Here is an 18352-nt window from a genome sequence, read left to right as displayed (position 1 = left end):
GTCTTGGAACTCTTCTCAAGATGATGTGACTAGAATAGGCATATGTAGCTCTATCACCTTTCTCATGCTCTCCACATGAGGTTCTGTGGAAATAACGGTTTATTCAAAGGCGGGGGGGCTTTTTGGCAGAAATCTCCTTTTTCATTTTGGGCCAGTGTGCCCCTTAATTCCTTTCTTGCAAAAAGGCACAGTTTTTTCCATGTTTGTAATGGTACCTGCCACATAACAAGCTCAGGAGTGTTGCATCCCAACTAGAAGGAAGTGCAGCAGAGGGCCAGGAGACCTCCATGGATGAATAAGGAGCTGCTGAGAATAATTCCAATGAAAAAAAGAGGCCTATAAAAAGGTGGAAGCGAGGACAGGTGGCCTGGGAAGAATACAGGGATGTTGTCTGGGAAGCTAGGGACCAGGTTAGGAAAGCTAAGGCCCAGTTAGAAATAAACTTGGCTAGGGATGTTAAGGATAACAGGAAGGGATTCTATGGGTGCATTGCGAATAAAAGACAGACCAGGGACAATGTGAGCCCTCTCTGGGAGCTATCAGTAGAACTGGCTACCCTGGGTTTGGAGAAGGCTGAGGTTCTTAATGACTTCTTTGCCTCAGTCTTCACTGGCAAATGCTCTGACCACACCACCCATGTCTTGGAAGGCAGATGAAGGGACTGTGAGAATGAAGACCTTGGGCCCACTGTAGGAGAGGATCTGGTTCGAGACCATCTTAAGAACCTGAACATGCACAAGTCCATGGGACCTGATGAAATCCATCAGTGGGTCCTGAAGGAGCTGTTGAATGAGGTTGCTAAGCCAGTGTCCATCACATTTGAAAAATCATGGCAGTCAGGTCAAGTTCCAAACAAATGGAAAAAAGGGTAATCCCCATTTTCAAGAAGGGGAAAATGGATGACCCGGGCAATTACAGACCACCATTAAGTCTCACCTCTGTGTCTGGCAAAATCTTGGAGCAGATTCTCCTGGAAGGCATGCTAAGGCACATGAAAAACAACAAGGTGCTTGGTGACAGCCAGCATGGCTTCACTAAAGGGAAATCCTGCCTGACCAATCTCGTGGCCTTCTATGGTGGGGCTACAGAACTGATGGACAGGGGTAGAGCAGTTGATGTCATCTACTTGGACTTGTGCAAAACATCTGACAGTGTTCTGCACAATTAGATTGGATATAAGGAAGAAATTCTTTCCTGTTAGGGTGGTGAGGCACTGGAATGGGTTGCCCAAGGAAGTTGTGAATGCTCCAACACTGCTCTGGCAGTGTTCAAGGACAGGTTGGACAAGGCCTTGGGTGATATGGTTTAGTGCGAGGTGTCCCTGCCCATGGCAGGGGGGTTGGAACTAGATGATCTTAAGGTCCTTTCCAACCCTAACTATTCTATGATGCTATGATTCTGTGATCCAGTCCTTTCAACACAAGTTAGAATTGATAATTGGACTGTTAGGTACTCACCGAGCTTTCAGATATTGTGTGGAATACGAGACAAACGGTAGGTAAACAGAACCTGGCTTTTCTTCCTTTCACTTGGCTTTACTGGAACAGCTCACTTCCCCTACTATTAAATTGATGACTAATTATGCGCTCCTCATGAGCTCATGAGACTGATAAATGGCAAACACCACAGGAGCAACAAGTACCTCCACCTTTTATTCTATCCACGGGCTCCATCCCACATTTGGTCTTTTTCCACTGGAGCTGGAAGACATGAAAAGATAGGGAAGTACAGAGAATGTGCAGGTAGTGGCAATGTTGCTGAATGTGCTGATATTGATCAGCATTTTCTTCTATTTACTCCAGCTGCAATGAGATGAAAAGCCAAGAGGATTTGTACACCACTGGAGCCTTTGGTACTTCCTTTGTGCTCTTCTCTTAGCAGTTTCAGAGAAATGGTGGTTAAAGAGAGAGTCTCTTGGGAAAGAGCTCTGAGTTGGAGGTGTTGTTGACCCATTTGCCAGCTTCCTTTCTGGCTTCCCTGACGTGGTGACAGAGAAGGCTGGTGAATGTTTGTGCATTCAAAATTTGAGACTTAAGATGCCAGTGAACATGTGGTAGAATTTCACTCTGTTGTATTCTGAGATTTGGCTTTTGAGCAAAAGATTCACTACAAAGTCACTCAAATGTCTCAATTTTCAGTATTCTCAGGCTTATGTTACTCAAAAAAAAAAAAAGAAAAAAAGTGGCCAGACATATTTTTTTAATGCTGTCAATGTTTTTCAACTACTAACCAAGCCAATTTCTTCTGAGGGATAAAACCTGTGTTTATACTGCAGAGCTGTGAAACAGAGGTGGAACATGGTTGGCAAGTCTATATACTTGCATCTCACAGAAAATGTTTATGATTGAAGTACAAATATTACAAAACTGATAGATTTTTCATGGAAAGGCATCTACAGCTTCATTAGCAGTGGGATGAATGTTATGACTGACCGTAAATGTGGAATGAGATTTGTTTTCAAAGATACTCTTCCAGTCAGCCTCCACTGCTATTGGTTTTCTACAGATCCATGCTTCTGAAGTGGAGAAACAGCTCATAATTCTTCCACTGTAAATCAACTTATCCATGTATAAGAAAGGTGAAAAATCAGTTTAATAAAGTGACTGATTTTGAGCTCTATGTTAGCTGGAATGTTTTGAGGTTCTTTTCTCTAGACTTGCATATAAGAGTCATTATATGAAGAACATACTTAGAAGTCCTAATTTGATTAAACTGGGCTTCATGACATATTTTTCCTATTGTTATTTCAACCAGGAGATCAAACTTGAGAAATATTCATACTGGAATTTTTAAGTTTCTCACTTTAAATTTTGGGAATGATATTTCATTGTTTTTCTTTTTTTTGTTGGTTTTTTATTTGTTTGTTTTTTCCCCAAAATTTTTAAGTTAGCATATTCATTACTTTAATAAGCAGTTTAACTTAGTTAACTTTCTGGTTGGTATATATATCCCACTTGGAATGTTCTCCTGAGTGTTTGGCCTGCTGATATGATCTCAGCTGACTCAAGAAGAACCATTGTAATCTACTTTCCTTGAGGGTGTGGCTTTGTGTTTGCTTATTGCTAGTTTACTAGTACTGTTAATGATTTGGTGGCAGCAGCTGCAAGTAGGGTGCATGGAAAGTGATTGTTCCTGCTTCATCCCTCTGGGTTCTATTTTTCACAGTAGAGGACAAATGGGAGCAGAGAAGTAGTGTTAAAGAGAACAGAGAGTTTTCTGGACTTCCAAGTCTGCCACTGTACCTGACCTGCTAGGCACAGTCTCTTAATTATTTTGTATGTAAAAGAGATATTAGAATTGTAGAATCATAGAACAGTTAGGGATGGAAAGGACCTTAAGATCATCAAGTTCCAACCCCCATGCCGTGGGCAGGGATACCTCACACTAAACTATGTCACCCAAGGCTCTGTCCAACCTGGCCTTGAACACTGCGAGAGATGGAGCATTCACAACTTCCTTGGGCAACCCATTCCAGTGCCTCACCACCCTCCCAGTTAAGAATTTCCTCCTTATATCCAATCTAAACTTCCCCTATTTAAGTTTTAACCCATTACCCCTTGTCCTGTCACTACTGTCCCTAATGAAAAGTCCCTCCCCAGCATCCTTGTAGGCCCCCTTCAGATACTGGAAGGCTGCTATGAGGTCTCCATGCAGACTTCTTCAGGCTTAACAGCCCCAACTTTCTCAGCCTGTCTTCGTATGGGAGATGCTCCAGTCCCCTGGTCATCCTCGTGGTCCTCCTCTGGACTTGTTCCAACAGTTCCATGTCCTTTTTATGTTGAGGACACCAGAACTGTACACAGTACTGCCAAGTGAGGTCTCATGAGAGCAGTGTATAGGGGCAGGATCACCTCCTTTGACATGCTGGTCACACTCCTTTTGATGCAGCCCAGGATGCAGTTGCCTTTCTGGGCTGCAAGTGCACACTGCTGGCTCCTGTTCATTTTCTCATCAACCAACACTTCCAAGTCCTTCTCCGCAGGGCTGCTCTGAATCTCTTCTCTGCCCAGCCTGTAGCTGTGCCTGGGATTGCCATGGTCCAGATGTAGGACCTTGCACTTGGCATGGTTAAACTTCATAAGGTTGGCATCAGCACACCTCACAAGCAAGTCAAGGTCCTTCTGGATGGCATTCCTTCCCTCCAGCGTATCAACCAAACCGCACAGCTTGGTGTCATCGGCAAACTTGCTGAGGGTGCACTCAGTCCCACTGTCCATGTCAGCAACAAGGATGTTGAACAAGACTGGTCCCAAAACTGACCCCTGAGGGACACCACTTGTTACTGATCTCCAAGTGGACATCGATGTGCTGAACACAACTCTTTGCATGCAGCCATCCAGCCAGTTCTTTATCCACTGAGTGGTCCATCCATCAAATTGATGTCTCTCCAATTTAGAGACAAGGATGTTGTGCAGGAGAGTGTTGAACACTTTGCACAAGTCCAGGTAGTTGACATCAACTGCTGCTCTAAAAAGCCATTTTCTGTGTGCAATCCAGAATACTAAAAAGAACTCATACTGTACTTCCGTGGAGAACTTCTAATCAAAAAAATGTTGAAATGTTGGGTTAGAAATGAAGTTTCAGAAGCTGATTCCTGAAATTTCTTTCTAACGCTAATGCCAAGTTATTAAAAATGTTCAGGAAAAAAATCAGCCATTGCATTTTGTGTATTAGTTTAATCTAGATCTAGTAATTATTTAACCGTTTAAGCAGCATAACAGCATATAAAATATTCAACAATTGAAGTAGTAGTGATAGTTCATCTGAAATTATCCCGTAAGAATGTTCTCAAGTTTAATGACTCTGCTAGTTTACCAGTTCACATTGTGAGCATTTCTGGAAATGCTGTAGAATTATTAGCCTGACATGGAAGTGTTCATGGACATTCAAGCTAGTCAAGAAGGCAAAAAAATAATTCTAGGCATTGGCTCAGTAAACCATAAAACCATGTGCACATTTACTTATGCAGAACTGCCCTCATCTGCTATTACATGTCCCATTTTCAAATCCAAGTAGAATGTGAAGTGCAAGGATTAGATAAACACAACATGTCTTTTGTTTTCATGTCACTGCATCTTCTGGTTCAGATCTTAAAAGTCCAGCATCATTGTTGCTTGCAAGGCAGCCTTTTCAGCAGCAAAGGAAATGTCATCAGATGATATCCACAAAGCTCACGGAAGTCTAAACGCTTTTTAATGAAGGCAAATACTTTGCATGTCCCATTCCCTTTTTGCTCAAACATAAATTAAGCGTGCTTTTCAGATTGTTGGTTCTTTATGCATCTCACATTATTATGTGGAAGTGGAAGCTAAGTTAGTCCATTACAATGATTCATATTCTGTCAGAGGAACAAAAATATTTTCCGACAAGACTGGGGACTGAAGCATATTAATGCAGTTGAAATTTTCCAGCTCCCAAAATAGACAGAAAAATGTTACAAGGAATAAAACTAGAATAGCTAATATTACTATCTGTACAAGTACAGTAAAAAGGCAAGTAGTCTGCATCTATATTGCCTGGCACTGTGTTCTCTCTGGTTTTTATCAGAGCTGATCTTTTATCTTGAGCTCTGCAAGACACATCCAAGCAGAAGGTGCTGGCTCTTAAGTGATGTGCTCTTTCTGAGCACCAGCTGATCTGGTTCCTAGTGGGAGAAGGGGGTATTGTGTCAATTGTGCTGTCTACTGAACACAAAGTAGAAGTGAGATTTTTAATTCCTTTGGTCATTAGAAGGATCCTCTTGCATCTTTGTGAGGATTAACAGAATGATGATGGCATTTGAGGCAAGTTTCAGGAATATACTCACCTGGTAAAGAGGAGTGGGCAAGGTAAATTCAGCTCTATCTAACAGCTTGTAAGCAAATATATACTTTCTCATACCACCTTGGCTGCTGCAGCCACACAACCCTCCCTCATCAGATCAGGGCTCTGTCCACCCCAAGTAGTTTAATTACGTTTCCTCTCTAAATAGCAGTAATTATTTAAGGTTTCCTGGGAGGCTTAGAGGAGCACAATCAAACATTTTTTTCTGTGCATTGTTGCTTATTTTTTCTCTTGAGTCTGCTGCAGTGTGTGGATGTGCCTAGTGAAAAGGCTCTTGCAATGCATCAGGGAGACAGATATATTTGATTTGTGATTTCAGTGATTTCCATATATGAGAGGATTGTTAGAGATGTCTGTGCATGAAATGAATGCAGCTGCTCAGGTTGTTGCCTAGAAGAACAAGCATATGGAAATTAAATATGCCACTAAGATGCTCTCATTTTCTGCCTGTTCTCACTGATGTGAGCCTCCATCTGTCTGCACAACCCTGAACCTTCACTGTCATTTACCACAAATACCTTTCCTCCACCTTATGCCAAATACTTGCTCTTGCCACATTCTGGCAGATCACTACAAACTGCAGGCTTCTTTCTCTAAGGAAATCCCAAACTATTGCTCCCTTCAATGGCAGCCTGTATGTTCCCTGCTCTGCAAGATGGCTGGGTGAGGGTGAAGAACTGAATCCAAACAGAGAAAGTCACCTTGGGCGAAACTCTGGTTTCTGCTTCTCCCCACTGCCTGGGCTGTTCCAGATCAAAGCTTAAGATTTCAAGCAGTTGTATAAATATACCCCAAGATTTTTCCATATCGTTTATGGTGGGGTGTTGAAATTCTAAGGCTGGCTAATATTAATCCCTTGAAAAAACCCCTCCTCTTCTTTTGCATATTCGTGCCGTATCTTATAGTGCTACTGCCTGAAAGGTCTAGAAAAGCATAGAAGTGGACCCATGCAGGAAGTATGAGTATCTGGGTGGCTTGAATCACGGCCTTTTTCTCAAATGCCCTGAGAATCTGGCCTGTCATTTTTTGTAAAGTACTTCAGGATTAAAAAGTACCCTGTACTTTTTTTGTAAAGTACTCTGCCTTGCATCCTCGAAGGGTATCTGAAACCATGCCAAAGACACCATGAGCTGAGACAATGACTTTTCATCTGTGTGCTCCTGTTTCCTATGATCTGGTTTTAGGTCAGACTGTGCCTTATCCAAGCAGGTACAATATACATCACTGCGTATGGGATGAAAGGGTTTAAAGATCGTCTTTGTGCTGCTGTGCCCTGCATGTTGCTGCTAACATGTAGACATAACTGAATTTGCTACTCTGACAAAAAAGGGTGCTGTGGTGGAAGGACATAGCAAGGATCCTTTTGTTCCTCTGTCTGTCTCTCCCTCCTTCTTACATGCTCTATCAGATTTGCTTGGGTGCAGGGTGGGAAACCCAAGGTTGCTCCATCAAAAGCCAGGCAAATGCTTCTCCAGTGCAGCCAGCAGCTCCAGGTGGTACTGAGTGCCATTGTTATACACACTCAATATAATAACCAGAGTCATAATACAGGTGTGTGTTGCAACAAGTACTGTCACTGAGACTTTGTGCCAGTGGTATTCAGCTGGGAATGTGTAAATTTTTTGTATCTATGGGGCATTTTGTGCCTTCTTTTTGTACATCTGGCGGCTGGAGGGTGGATGGCAGCTCATCATTGGCTTTGGTGTGTCTCAGAAAGGCAGTTCCTTTGATCTTTTGCAGAGCAGCTCTAGTGGTACTAAAGCATCCTGTTTGGCTTCCTGTGCTACACTTTGCCAGTGTCCCTTCTCATCCAGCTAAAAATTCATTACGATTTAACCTTTAACCTGAAATTTTTTTTCTAGCTAAAAGGCTCAAATATTTCTAACTTAAAAGATTTGTCACTTTAATTAATCTGAGAAACTACTAAAGCAATCCCACAAGTTCACTTTTCTTTGGTAAATACTGTCAGTTAACACAGACAGGTTTCTCTCATGAAGGGACAGTAATGCTCTAGAGGGCAGGCTTTGCCTGTATTGCAAAAAAGGATTTCCAGCTTAAGCCCAAATTCAGTCAGCTCAAATAACATTTCAACTACTTAGCTTTCTTTATATTCATAAATCAGACAAATCAATAATTGTTCAAAATGTGGAAGTTTTAATTTGCTGGTGTTACATGAGAAGTAAAGACAGCATTAAATTAAATATGAGACTGTGATGAGGTCATGATGTCTCTGTAAGCATGCAAGTCACCTTTTCAATGGTGTGGGCTTTTCTTTTTCTCTGGTATTAGGTAGGTTTCATGTTGAAAATCAGGAAAGGCCATCAGCCAGTTATTTTAAGGTTTCTTAAATGAAGAAGATTGCAGTTTCAAAGAATACATTTTAAGAGCACATGTTGCTCTTTCATAAAAACACTTGCAAAGAATTTACTGGGGAGGTCTTTGATCATCTCTGAGCAGTGATATTTGCCACCTGATCTTGTCTTAATTGGTGGTGAAAAATTCTGAGGTGAAATACATAGTCTTATCCCACAAGATCTAGTGTTTGTCTAGCTGTGCCCTTACAGATGCCTGGGAGGATTAAAACATATTTGATTATTGATGCTTTTAAGGAAAATATCAATGTGGTTTGAAATGGTGTAACTATACTGTGATCAGTGAAGTTGGTACAATATACCTTTCCTGAGGATCTACTCAGAACTGCTGTAGGTATAAGCCTGGTGTCAGAGCCTGTGTGTAAGATGCAGATGGACTCACCAAAACCAGATTAGCAGCACTTTGGCATGATGCAGAATGGCATTTCTCCTTCTGGCTTCTGAAGCTGCTCATCCGCTTTTGGTCAGCTCTGCACCCAGCTGAGATGTACCAACATGCACTCAGTTGCCAAAATGAGTATCTTGACTGAGTGATTCTGGAGAAAGGAGTCTGAAAGAAGGCAAAAGGAAGCTGACTTTATACAGTGTTTTATGATTCTGTTTATTTTTATTCCCTATATATAAAAGCAAAGGAAAAAAACTAAGATAAAAAGGATAAAAAAAGAGCTCTAGATTGTTGAATAAAATCTTATCTTCCTTTTCTTTGCTCCTCGGCTGGTCAGTAAGGGTAGATAAATAATCATCCTTGTTTATGGCTGTTTCAACTGAGTGAGGAGGTTGAGAACTGTAACAAGATGATGAGAGACAGTGTATAATTTAAATATCAGTTTGAAATGTCTGACTTCTAATTATGGAGTGTTTATATCGCAATTTTGCTTTTTACTTTCTCTGTTTTTTTTTTTTTTCTTTTTCTCAGACCTTTACAGCTCACCTTTTAAGGCGTTCACAGTGTTTGGAGATGGGGTGAACAAATTAGTAGCCTGTATTGATTTTTTTTTTTTTTGGATGAGGAGATACTGCAGCATGAAGCAAGGAACAGCAGACTAAATTTTCCATTATGTTTTTACTCCTGGAGAGAGTGCTTGGAAATGACTATTCCTATTGGAATGTCAGCGAGTTTCTGAATATTATCAGTCTTTTCTTGTATTTCTTTTTAAGGCTGACAAATGCTTCCATTCACATTTTTTTCTCCTGCAAAACTCTTGGTTCTCTTAGGAAGTGATTGTATTAAATAGGATTTTAAAACAAAGTGTCAGAAGAAATAGATTAGTTATCTGCCTATTTGTACATGATTACCAAATGAACTGTATATTAAAATGGTGGAGCAATGGGGTATGCAGTTAGAAAAGATCATTTTTAAGGGATCTGTGAAAATTAGAAAGCCAATTACTATTCTGGCAATGGAGAATTTTTCACTAAACTTGTTGTAGTAAAAGTTTAAATGCCTATTAATTAATGTTTAACTGATTCTTAATAGCAGTGAAATCTAGTAACAGTATGACTTCCACAGGAAAATTAGTCTTGCATTGGCTCTGTGAAATGGGGAGATACATCACTGTTAATATGGTAGTGCATTTATTACCCTTGTGTCTTAATTCAGCGGCATTCAAGGGCAGTGAAGTGAGAATACCATAATCAGTTTGGGTACGAATTTAAATTAGAGGTATGTCAACATGGTGGCTGTGCACCCATCTGAAGGTCGGGAGAAAGGCAAAGGGAACTTCAGAGAGTTTGAGCTGTGTGAAATTGCTGACCCTGGCTGCTCTCAGCCACAAGCTGCTGTGAGCAAACGCTGACCCTGGGCTGTGGAGATGCCTCTCACTTCATAGGGTGCCATTGTCACTGAGGGCCTGTTGCTGTCAGTGAGCCTGTTCCCTCTTGTCAGTGGGGAACAAGACATCTCCACCTTCCTTTGCAGCAGGCTACCTGCCATGGACACACATGCACAGGTTCAGGAATGGAGCAGAACAGCAGGAAGGGAGACTTGCAAATACCCATGTTCATTTTGCCCAGAATTCACTGAAGATTTCAAGATAATGGAGAAATATAAATACAGCTTTTACTTTCTTGACTTAGAACTGCTCCTTTATCCACAGCAAGTTCTGAGCTAAAGGCTCTGAAACTCTGGGAAGGGTATGCAAGTCCCTGGGGGGGGTGGGGTCTCAGTATTGTGCCTGCATGTTCTTTTCCTTTTGCGGGTCCATTGGTATATGAGTGTTGTAGTTACAGTTGCCTACTACGGTGTTAATGACTTGCAGTTTGAGAGGTAAACCCTGCATTTTGCATGGAACTTTGTTCCTTAGGAGAAACTAGGACTTAGCATTTTTCATGTTTCCAGTCTTGATTGTAGTCTTTTCTCCAGTTCTTTTAATCATCCTCTATTCCTATGTTATGAAGAGGAAACCCCACACCAAGACCATTGGTGCATCATCTTGCTATGATTTTTCCTGTTTAGAAATATACATGGTATCTGCATCTGTAGATCAGCAGTTAAAAAGAGTCATCAAGAAGACTTGTTTCAATTTTCCTCTACTTTTTTCATGTGGTCTCTAACTGTGTCCACATGTAAGTGTAGGAATGAGTACCCCTGTGTAAAATTGAATTTGTCTGCAAAAGATGAATTGTTCATTTAAATGATTGTAGAACTGTACTGAGCACCTTTGAGTCAAAGTATTATGCATGGGTGCTTGAAATATGACCAGCAATTAATCAAGTGAAAGAGAAAGTTGAGGATTTCACTAATGTGGTGTTCTGGAAAAGATATTCAGAAGATGAAGCTTAACAGTCTGTGAAATCTTTCTCTTTTAACTTTTAGAAAGGTTACCCTTAAGCCTTTACTTCTGATATAAACAAAATGATTTTTTCCATTCAAACATGAAATAAACGCAATCTAACTTTTTCTTTAATGTTATATTCCCCCCATTATAATATGTGTGTTTAATCTTGCTCTCATACAAGATATTTCTTAAGCTTGATTACTTTTATTCACCTTTACCTTTATTCAGTATTACCAGAGAGAAAATGTTCAGAATCCAAAAGCCAGTCCTGAATATCCGTAACAGGCCTTACAAATTGAAAATTTAAGTACGATAAGTAGTAGGTTTGTGTTCCCTGCCATTTTACTTGGGATATTTTAGAGTATGTTTCTTCTGGCATGTACAGGTTCTACACATGTAAATTTTATTAAAAGTTTAAATTATCATGCACTCTCTCGTTCTAGTACTGGGGCTTTACACAGACTTCATTATTCTTAGTATTATTTTAAAGTTGCAAAAATTTACAATGTTGCCAATAGTCTACAAAATGTCAGGGCTGTCTGGGTCTACATACATGCGAGAAGTGTGTTCTCATTAGAGAGCTGCTGTTTGTCTTGTTCTGGAAAATGAAAAAAAATTACAGGAAATGATGGAGCGAAAGTATTGGTTTCCACATGAAGGAAATGGAGAGATGGGAAAGAAACAATTTTTCAAACGTTTCTTGGCAGAGATATCTCACAACTCAATAGCTGGGAAAGAGAATTAATGGGAAGATTTTGATCCACATGCTTTGGGCTTTTTTTGGAAGGCAAACGATGTGCATAGTCCTGTAACTGACTGCCCTAAATGATAAGGTGTCTCCTTTGCTCTACGTGAACTATATTGTGCATGGATGTCTTCAGAGAAGGAAATAGTAACATTAAGAGTGATTTGATCTTGTGAGAAAGATGTAATAAGGATCAGTGACTGGATGCTGAAGTCAAATTCAGCGAAGAAACTAGACAAACATGGTACAGTATGTTTACAACAGTGGAGCTGGACTAAGCACAGAGAAACCAGAGAAACCAGCACTTGTAGCAGTAGTTACTCTGTCCACTGAAGCTTTGCGGCCTTTCTGCAAGCTGAAGCACAAATGGTGAGCTCAACACAGGGTGGCTACTTGACTTCTGCACAAGTGCTGTCTGCTGAGTTTAGAGGGCAGTGGGGTGTAGGTGTGCCTGTGTGCTGAGGTGTGCTCAGCCAAAACCAACAGGGCTGTTCTTGTCAGTTGTCAGACACAGGCCCTCATCTTGGTCAGCTGAAGAATGGGCTGTAATTATCTGCAATAAAGATGCATGGACCAGTTTAGAAAGAAGGGCAAAATTATTGGAAATCTCATCTAATTGAACTATATCTTGCCATTTAAGACTTAAAGAGATATTATGCTATGCTGCTGAAATTAAGCTCTTTTTCAGTCCTGTCATGGACTGCATTAATGTAATACCACAGGTATTACATTAGTTACCCTAGTTATCAGCTGAAGCTGAAGCTGAGAACTAGGGCATCCAATCTCACTTTACTGCAAAACCATCACTGCAGTGCTTATAGAAATGGTAAGTCTCTGATATTTTGTTAGTTATTATTAATAAATGTGAGAACAGAAATCAATGATCAGTCTTAATAAAAGAACTGATTTTACGATTTATTTACATCAAGGCAGTTTTAATAAAACACCTAATCCTTAAATGTAATTAGATTTACATATTCACATCACTGCAATTAGAAGTTGGTATTTAAAGGGCACACTTCCTGTTTCACATGCTTTTAATCTCTCTTCTCAAGATTGCTTTTCAAATTGCAAAGTTAAGGTAAACACACTCATTTTGTTTTTTCCCCCCAGGCATGTAATATTTTTTCCTCTGGAATGAAATTTATATATTTAGTTTGGCTTGTGCAAATCTGTAAAATATATAAATAAGTAAAGAGATAATCCCATGCAGCACTGAAGACTTTCAAACCTTTAAAACAATGTGGAGGTAAACAATTTTTTTTTCCAGGTGTTTAAATGTTCTGGCATACAGCTTAAGCTGCCTCTCCTCCCAGCCATGTGTCTTTGCTACCTAAAGCAAAGACCTTAGTACAATCTTTAACAGATAAAGGTCATGGACTGCAAACTGTCTTGTTATTTTCGGACCCTGCACAGACTTCCCCAGCCCCTTTGGTCAAATTTGCAATAGCCCTATGGAACACATTTACAAAGTCAGTGGGGATTACTTCCAAAATCAGCATCCCTGTGATTTTTATGAAACTAATGTCTTGCAGTGGAAGATGCAGTTGGAATCTATCCAGCCCAAGTCACAGAAGGCAAAGGTGAGGACTGGAAGGATGAAGAACCGCCTGCTGTAGGAGATCCGGTTTGAGACTATTCAAGAAACCTGAAGGTGCATGAATGCATGAGACCTAATGAGATGCAACCACAGGTCCTGAAGGGAACTGTCAGATGAAGTGAATACTAAGGTGTGGCAGTCCAGTGAAGTTCCCACTAACTGGAAAATATGAAACATACCCCCCATTTTTAAAAAAGGAAAGAAAGGAGGATCTAGGGAACTACAGGGCAGTCAGTCTCATCTCACTGGAGATGAGTGGTGTTCCTGAGCAGTCGATGTTGGGACTGGCACTTTTTCAGCAACAAGGACAGTGGGATTCAGTGCACCCTCAGCAAATCTGGGGATGACACTAAGTTGTGTGGTGTGGTTGACACACTGGAGGGAAGGGTTGTCATCCAGAGAGACCTTGACACGCTTGAGAGGTGGGCACATGCAAACCTCATGAAGTTCAACAAAGCCAATGCAAGGTCCTGCACCTAGGTCAGGGAAGTCCCAGGCACAGCTACAGGATGGGCAGAGAATGATTCAGAGCAGCTATGAGGAAAAGGACTTGGGGATGTTGGTTGATGAGAAGCTCAGCATGAGTCAACAGTGTGTGCTTGCAGCCCAGAAAGCCAACTGTATGCTGGTCTGCATCAAAAGGAGCAAAAGGGGGGTGATTCTGCTCTCACGAGATCCAACCGGTAGTACTGTGTTCAGCTCTGGGGCCCCCAAAACAAGCAGAACAAGGACCTGCTTGAGCAAGTTCAGTGGAGGGCTACAGAGATCAGAGTGCTGGAGCACCTCTCCTATGAAGACAGGCTGAGAGAGTTGGGCTTGTGGAGAAGAGAAGGCCCGGGGAGACCTTAGATCAGCCTTCCAGTACCTAAAAGGACTTACAAGAAATCTGGAGAAGGGCTTTTTACAAGGGTGTGTAGTGATTGGACAAGGGGGAATGGCTTTAAACTGAAAGAGGGTAGATTTAGATTAGAGATAAGGAAGTAATTCTTTATTGTGAGGGTGGTGAGACAGTGGCACAGGTTGCCCACATAGGTTGTGGAAATCCCATCCCTGGCACTGTTTAAGGCCAGGTTGGATGGGGCTTTTGAGCAACCTGATCTAGTGGAAGGTGTCCCTGCCCATGGCAGGGGTGTTGAGCTAAATGATCTTTAAGGTCCTTTTCAACCCAAACTATTCTATTCTGTGAAAGTGAGCTGTGCTGTGCACGCTGTGGTGCTGTACATCCCTGGGTGGTGTGGCTGTCACAGCAGTCTTGGCCTGGCTTTGATGCTGAAACCCATAGGTTTGAAGGAAGTTTCCTCTGAGCAGGCAGCTGCCTCTATCTGCATCTCAGCTGTCTGCAAGGAGATTGAATTCACCCACTGCTCTTTATGTGTTACACTTCCCTCTGCCTCCACAGAACACACTCTCATCCTGAAGGCACCACAGAGCCTACACTGTATTCCTTCCTGCACAAATGTATCTGCAGTTCTGCTGGTGCTGAATGGTAACTGCATTTGGTAAAAATTTATTTTGCACTTCAAGGAGCCTATGTTGATATATATGCTTTAGAGGCTTGCTGCTTCAGAGCCCTGAACTTAGATTATATAGAGACTTAACATTATATAAAGAATTAAAAAAAAAAAAGAAAAAGTTAAATGTGACCAGGATGAGTAATTCAGAACACTGAAATGAAAGATGAAAATATGACAGGCAATAAGTTAATGCTTATGTTCTGCTGACCATACACATTTCAGTATGAAATGCTTTCTCATCAATGGCATAAATTCCAATGGCTGTAGTAGCCCTGTGGTACAGCTGCCCTTTTACTCAAGCAACCACTGAGGATAACTTTATCTGTCTTTTGGGCACCATATAGGAGATGCTATTTGTTTGCATATGCTGGGAGAAATAAACTGTATTTTAATTTTTGTGTTTATTTCTTTTTCATTATGATCCTGCTTTCTGATCTCCTCAGTTAAACTCTGTTTTCCTGTGTTTGAAAGGATTTTGGTCTTTTTTTGTTGCTATCTTCCTCTCTCCCTTTTTTACCTTCTCCTTTGTTTCCCCCTATCCATTTATTGCCCCCCTCCCCAGGTTTGTTTTTCCTTTTTTTCCTATTTTTCCTTTTTTATTTTTCTCTTTTCTCTTTTTTTCTTTATCTTTATTTCTTATTTTCCCTTTTCATTTTTCCTTTCCTCCTTTTTGTATTTTTCCTCTTTTTGCCCTTCTCTGTTTTTCCTTTTTCTTTTCCCTTTTTCCGCTCTAGTAAGTGGTTCACAATCTTTGGCCAGGTGGGGTCCAGGTAGTCTATGATGGAGACACTGAAAGGTCTGCATCTTGGCATGCATCTGGAACCAGAGCCCATGGCCAATGGATGAAGAAAGGGAAGCTCCAAGGGTTTTGGTGGTGAGCAGAGTCCTCCAGAGGGCTTAGGGTGGGCAGCCCAGTTAAAGTCAACCTACAGATCCTAGCTCAGAGCTCTGCTCTCAGATGTTGATAGGGATAATGATTTTCTTGTTGCCATCTTGAAGGCAGATTGGAACAATGCAGATCCAACTTTTCCCCCGCTAGCAACATGCATACTTTCTCTAGTTAAAATTATCCAAAACTGTTGGTTTCATCTGTGTGATGCATGTAATGATAAGCAGAGAGTGGTTCAGAAGACTTTTTTTTTCCCTGTTGTCACATACTTCGCTAGGGAGTCACCTTTTCCTCTTTTGAAATCTTGTTTTGGTGCTACACACAGAGTGAGAAGCTCTTCTCACTGAAGAAAAGGTGACTGTAGGAAAGTGAGATAAGTTTAGGAAGAACTAGTACTGATGTAGGAAAACTACGATGTACCTTAATTGCATTTGTTTGTGGCGACAGAGAAAAGGCGGGCCTATAGCATCTCTCACAGATATCAGTGCTCCTGCAAACCCAGTCTTTCTTCAAACCAGGGTAGAAATTGGGGTGACAGACATCCCTACAAAATGGGAAGGGAGTGCTGCAAATGTGAATGTAGAGGGAACAGCTCTGATTTATTCATTCCCATATATGCTGCCTAAATGCTGCATCCTATGGGCAAAGCAGAGACCAGAATCTGGGATGTTTTTACATCACTGACTTGGCAAACAGGAAAGGCCAGGACTTGTTGCTTTTGGACAAATTTTTGCAAAGCTCCACAGGCAAAATTGTCATGGTGGGAGTGGTAGGGGAGAAAAGGACAATGTGGTCTAAACTGCAGTTTACAGCAATTTCATGGAATTATAATCCTTCGGGGACAGCTTGGCTGGCACTACTTGAAGAACATGGGGATGAGTTACTTCCTACCAAACTAAGCATCCATAGTACTTCTTCCACGGCTTTGTCTCTTTTCCTCAAAAGCAGTGAAAACAGATTTCATAGTTGACTAAGCACAAGTTCTTCTTTAGTTTGAGTATACATTGCTACAACATGCTTAGTTTTTCATACATATTCTAAATATGATATTCTGAAGAGCTAACATGAAAAATGTATTCAAAATCAGTATTTATATAACATATTAATGGAATTCTGCTGAAATGATGCTGGTTATACAGGTGCTTTAGTTTTGAACAGTTTAGAATCACCAAATAGCATGTGAGGTAGAGAACTGCAATTGAAAATGAAATATGCTGTGGGAAGTGTTACATTTAATAGAAATGTGACTGTTTCTCTATTACACTTTGTAAGTCTGAAGTAAAATGAAAAAGAGAGAGATCAATATGCTATTGGTATCTCCAAGATCACATTTCATAAATTGCCTTTCTTGACCTTGGCAGCATATGATGAGCCTAATCAGATTAAAGACAATGTATTTTATGTGCCTAATTCAAATCATAATGAACTTCATTCTACATTACAGTGATATGAAAAGATTGATACATTTTGCAGCCATCTATTTACAAAAGGCTTCCACAGTGGAACAAGCAGAGCACAGTGTCAGAAACACAAACACCCTAAAAAAGCATCTGGCTCTTCCTCTGATGAGAAATAACTGCATGCTTTTGGACCAGTAAGCTAGCAAGAAGTTAACATTGGTGCCTGAACTTACTTGTGATGGCTGACATACGGCTTGTTAATTTATTCCTACTGATTTTTGTTACTTCAAAGCATCATTTACATGTAGCTTTACCTGACTGCTTTTGCTGCTGGTGGTGGAAGTCTGTATTTTCCTTATTTCTCACCATTGGCTTGGTGTCAGGCTGAGCAGGACCTTTTAAATGGTTATCACCACTTTAAGGAATGCCAGTGTGCAGAGACAGGAGATATCAGTCATCATCACAAGTCAGTTCATTAAAGAGGAGCAGCTGTTTTAAGTAGAAACTTCCATGCCAAAATGGCATAACAGGTAAAACTGTTCATGTAATTTATTCAGAAATTTTGTGATAACTGTCAAGTTATTCAACAGTTTTCTTTATTATCCTTTACTTCATGTATCTTGACTTGGCAAAGCCTTTAGGAAGACATTTAATCAGATGTATGCAAATGGTCCTGTTAGTTTCAACAGGAAATTGGCACTTAGGAATAGCAAATCTTAAATATTTTCAGAAATGTTGAGACATATTTGTACTAGTTACATACGATGAGTTATGCAATCGTTGTCATCATCCTTTTTCTTTCTTTTTCTTTGCAGTACAGTTGGAGAAGTTTTCTGCAGGTTTTCAAATATTCCCTAAGCAGGGCTGAGTAAATTACTCTAGATGCTACTGGGTGACCTGAACCAAAAATATTTCTGGTTCCAAGCAAAAGAGAAATCCTAGGGAGTGAGGAAAGATTTTTTGATCAAATAAAACTTTTTATTCATCACTAAATACTTTTTTTTAATTGGATGTGCTAAACCTGGTCCCAAAATAACATTTAGAATTAAAAAGCCCATGTGCTTTACTCAGAAAATGTCATGTTTTTTTCCTGACATGCCTATTTCACAATGCAATTTTGCAAAGGTGCTGGTTTCTCCAGACTGCCTTCCACAGAGAATTAAGCATTTATAAGAAAAATTAATTTGTCTTTCCTTCTAGCATGATTTCTTCAATACAGTGAGGCAAGTGTT

General features: G+C 40.5%; 1 long non-coding RNA gene across 1 annotated transcript in view; it reads left to right on the top strand.

Moving 5' to 3' along the window:
- LOC133223260 (uncharacterized) overlaps positions 1 to 18352 on the top strand; it is a 69998-nt gene that overhangs the window by 27631 nt on the left and 24015 nt on the right. The window lies entirely within an intron of this gene.

Source organism: Neopsephotus bourkii, unplaced genomic scaffold, assembly GCF_033783945.1.
Source record: "Neopsephotus bourkii isolate Nb327-2 ecotype Australia unplaced genomic scaffold, CSIRO-AGI_Nbou_v1 NB_1634, whole genome shotgun sequence".
In the NCBI taxonomy this organism is placed as follows: domain Eukaryota; kingdom Metazoa; phylum Chordata; class Aves; order Psittaciformes; family Psittacidae; genus Neopsephotus; species Neopsephotus bourkii.
This window is presented reverse-complemented; position numbering and strand designations above follow the sequence as displayed.